Below are 4,873 nucleotides of genomic sequence, written 5' to 3' on the forward strand. Positions count from 1 at the left end.
TCACCCTACAACCCTCTCACCTTGCCTCACCCTCAAGCCACCCTCAAGCCCTTATGAACTTCACAGGACTGTAGGACTGCATAGCATCGTCCCGAGTGTCGTAACTGTCATTGTGATGAACTCGGACACTCAGACTCTAACACACGGTAACACACACATACCTGACACATACACTCAACATTGAATTGATTCATGTTTGTTGTTTATCAAGTGATATACCAAAACCCTGATCACTGCAGGGATCCACACTATTGGAACAGGGAGTTGTGTCATTGCTCTCCTGCACATGTTAACACGTTTTATTCCCACACAAAAATGGGTTTTAATAATTGAAGCTCCAACTCCAAAGATCCAACAGTTTTGTATACCTCAAGATGGTCAGATCTAAAATATTTTCTATTTGGTCTGTTGAATCCATAGCAGTTTTGTAAGTGGTTTCATTTCGAGGATCTGTCGCAGTCGTTCACGAAAAAGCTTGACCTCATTTTTAGCGCTTTTATGATACATTTTATAAAGTGTGTGTGGGGTGTGTGTATATTTATGTACATCAAGCAGTTTGTTGATTCAAGGTCTGATAAAATAAGATCTGGTTTGGTAGCATGTGACTTATTTTTATATTTACATCTTTGTTGTATTCCTGTGCAGCTTTCTTTTTATAAGTTTATCGGCACATTATTATTTGCAGCTTGGGCCATAGAGAACCAAATTCAGTGTGACAGAAACGGAAAGCTAAAAGTAATATATTTAGTGTATACTGCCATTTACAAATCATTTATACACTTAAAAGAGAAAGGCTTTTTACATTGAGCTTCAGAATTTCTTTGGGACCGTATCTGACGCTAAACAAATCCTCCCCTCTCCCCTCTCCCCTCTCCCCTCTCCCCTCTCCCCCCTCCCCTCTCCCTCCCCCTCTCCCCCTCCCCCCTCCCCCTCTCCCCTCTCCCCCTCTCCCTCTCCCCCCTCTAACCATTTCCTCATTCCCATTCCCAATTTTCGTATTTATTTTTCTAAATGTATGTCATTACCATCTTTTATGAAATCTTAGCTGACAGAAAGCTTTGCTTCTAACTGGCCTTTATCGCTCTCCTCTGTTTCCTTAAACCTTCTCGTTCTTTAGTAGTTCATCCTGGCTGCTTTCTGGAGCGTGATGGGCTACTCTGAAGTCTCCAGGCTTGTGTTCATTAAGTACCAAACACAACAAAACGGACTGAAACAACGAGGCACAACCTGGACTTGTTCAATAAGAAATGCTCATTTTCTTTTGCCGTTGCAAAACGTTATAAAACGTTTTCCATTGAGTGCACTAATGAACACGAACCTGGCTGTTCTTTATTAATGACTCTATCCAAAACAAAGCCATGTTACCCTTTTAGCATGTATGTATGTATGTGTGTATGTGTGTATGTGTGTATGTATGTATGTATGTGTGTATGTATGTGTGTATGTATGTATGTATGTATGTATGTATGTATGTGTGTATGTATGTATGTATGTATGTGTCTTTACAAACGGCACTGACAAATCTGAACAAACACATAAACTGAGTGTCATACTATGGATCAGGACTCACTGCTACACACACACACACACACTATGTGTTTGAAAACGATTTTGCCTTAAAGAATCACTTTCGTGCTGCCGACATCCTCCTCAAAGATTATTGGGTTGCATGAAAAAATATTATTGTTCTGCCTTAGGGATAAAAAAATTATCTCGGAAATTAAAAGCCATTAGCAATGGGTAACAACTGATTAACTTTTTTTACATGCTGAGAATTTTTCATATAGTAGTAGATTCCTTCATATATCAGGAGTAAAATGGCAACATGGTGTCTCAACACATTATCAATGTTGTGTGTGTTAAGCTGCCATCTAGTGGAGTAATATGACCTTCACCTTCTCTCACAAGGATGGGAATGGAACATGGGACTTTGAGGGAAATTCTTTCAGAACTATGGCGGTCTCGGAACTGTTTAAATTCTTCAGGGATCCCCCCCATTTTAGTTTTAGACATTTTGTTTTAGAAAAACAGCCATCTAAACAAGTGATAATCTTGTTGTTTTGCATTTGTATGGAACTTCCCCCACCATCTAGCTAATGTATGTGTAACCATTTGCAGTGTGTAATCCTGCAGAAATAACTAGGGTATCTGTCCAAAAAACGTAAGGGCATGTCTAAATGCACAAAAATATGCAGGTTTATCTTTAATTCTTTGTTTTGTTTTGTTTGTTTTTGTGTAAACTTTTTGTTTTGTCCTGAATATAGGTTATCTTTCAGTAACATGAAAAGTTTGCTATTTCTTTTGTCTTGATAATGTATTTTAAACATAATGGGTTTATTTCCCGAATCCAGATTAAGCCTAGTTCTAGACTAAAAAGCATGTTCAATGGATATTCTCAATTGAAGGTACTTCTTAGTTCATGGCTAGACTGTGTTCGGGAAACCGGCCCAACAAGGATTGCTACTCAGTAACTACATGACACATCTCACAAATGACTGAACCGCTTTGTCATTCTACTACAGTCCCAATGGTAAACCCTATTCCCGATTTTATTACACTACTTTTGACCAGGGCTCTGGTCAAAAGTAGTGCACTATATAGGGAATATGGTGCGATTTGGTATGCGACCCTACAGTGACCGTCCCAATGGTGACCCTGTCTGGTGTTGTGTAGTACTCTGAGCTGGCACTAGCTAGCTGTCCCTTTAGAAATAGACGATTGTTCATATGAAATGGAAAAAAACTCAACTTTATTTAGCTTTCATGTCAGTTGATTGTCATTGGCACTTTGTTCTTCTCCCATTTTTTGTTTTTGGTATTTTCTTAATTGCGTGCTATTGTCACGAGGACTATATACAAATACTCTGGCATGATAAACGCTTCTTCTGTTATATATTTTTGTGTTGTAATGATAAGATATAGAAATGTATTTGTTTTAGTACATCAATGTCTTCTGTTTTTCCTATCAAAAAGACTGTTACTGTAACCCAACTGTTTGTATCAGCCGGACTATGCCGGAACCATAGAATTGGAATCATGATTCTAATCCTATGGCTGGAACTCTGCTCTGTCAGGACTGCCCGTTACTCACAAATCAACTTAAGTTATTGTTGCATTGTTTTCATGGATATCAATGTTTTTTTTTTATCCCTCTCAAAATATTAACAGTTGTTGTGAACAAGTAACAGAATTGTATAAGAAAAATAACAATTTTACATATGAGAAGACAATTGTAAAAGTTTCTTTTTTTTTGTATTTTAATTGTTCATTCGCACTCCCATGAAATAATTGTTGGACTGATAATTTCTGAAATTGTCCTTATTGTACTGTACATATCTGTACTAGGCTATATGAATATATTTACTTTTCCATGCATGTCTAAGTGAAACTACTATGAACACTTACTGTGCTGCAGCTTTAATTAAACAAAATAACTTAATGGATATCAACTGTTTCTGTAATATTTGATTCAGACAATTTCACATAAGTTTCTCCTCTCTCTCCTCTCTCTTGCCTCTCTCGCAATTCAATTTCAATATAAGGGGCTTTATTGGCATGGGAAACGTATGTTAACATTGCCAAAGCAAGTGAAATAGATAATAAAGAAAAGTGAAATAAACAATAAAAATGAACAGTAAACATGACAAAAGTTCCAAAGGAATAGAGACATTTCAAATGTCATATTATGGCTAAATACAGTGTTGTAACGATGTGCAAATAGTTAAAGTACAAAAGGGATAATAAATAAACATAAATATGGGTTGTATTTCCAATGGTGTTTGTTCTTCACTGGTTGCCCTTTTCTTGTGGCAACAGGTCACAGATCTTGCTGCTGTGATGGCACACTGTGGTTTTTCACCCAGTAGACATTGGATTTGTTTTCGAATTCTTTGTGGGTCTGTGTAATCTGAGGGAAGTATGTGTCTCTAATATGGTCATACATTTGGCAGGAGGTTAGGAAGTGCAGCTCTGTCTCCGTCTCTGTGTGTGTGTGTGTGTTACATGGTCACTTCATTGATTGCTCAATTCTGTAGTAGCCTATCCCTGTACTGAAGATCTTTGGCCAACTAATCTGTGCAATCCTTCTCTTGTAATCACTAAATGCATGCTTGCCACGTGTTGCCCCCTTTAACTACATCAGAGATTTACTGAGGACAATAAGGATAGAGCCAATAGTCAACATCATTATTATTTATTATTTCAACATCGAGGACCAGAGAGAAATTTGGTATATTCAGAGTTTTTTTCCTGGCTCAAAAACAGGCGAAGGTGGTTTCTTGGCGTGGGCCAGTGCGCAAGTTATCCGTCGTCACGTCATTTAGCCTTCACCGCCACCTGACTGATCCTTCCAAATTAACCCCTACTAGCTAACTTCCGGAACACAATTGATGAAATAAGTTCCTTAACAGACTAAGGGAGTACTTTTTTTATCCAAATGTTTTCATATTTTCTCTAAGGTGACCCAGGGTATCAGCAAGGTGGCCACCTTAACATTGTCTTAAGGGAAAACCCTGATATTGGAGTCATGCACATTTTATACAGTATATAATGCACACTGAGAAGCATATGAGATGGTAGTCCAGCAAGGCCACACGTTGGTATGAAAACCTGAGTGAGTAGTCATATACTTATCTTTAATGTGTCATACAAATCAAGTTTACAAGTTAAACTGTACTGATGCACATGTAATCCGTTTTATTGTACATAGTTGTAACATCTCTAGATCAACACGAGAGGGAGCACAAGCTGTATGTCTCGACATATACCATGTTTTGGATGCAGTAATTTGCCAGGCCGCTAGTGTGATTATAGTACATACGAGAGATCACGTGACCGTTCATTATTTGCCATTGGTGAATTCTCTCCATTATGGC

The sequence above is a fragment of the Coregonus clupeaformis genome, chromosome 24 (genome assembly GCF_020615455.1).
Source record: "Coregonus clupeaformis isolate EN_2021a chromosome 24, ASM2061545v1, whole genome shotgun sequence".
Classification (NCBI taxonomy): Eukaryota; Metazoa; Chordata; class Actinopteri; order Salmoniformes; family Salmonidae; genus Coregonus; species Coregonus clupeaformis.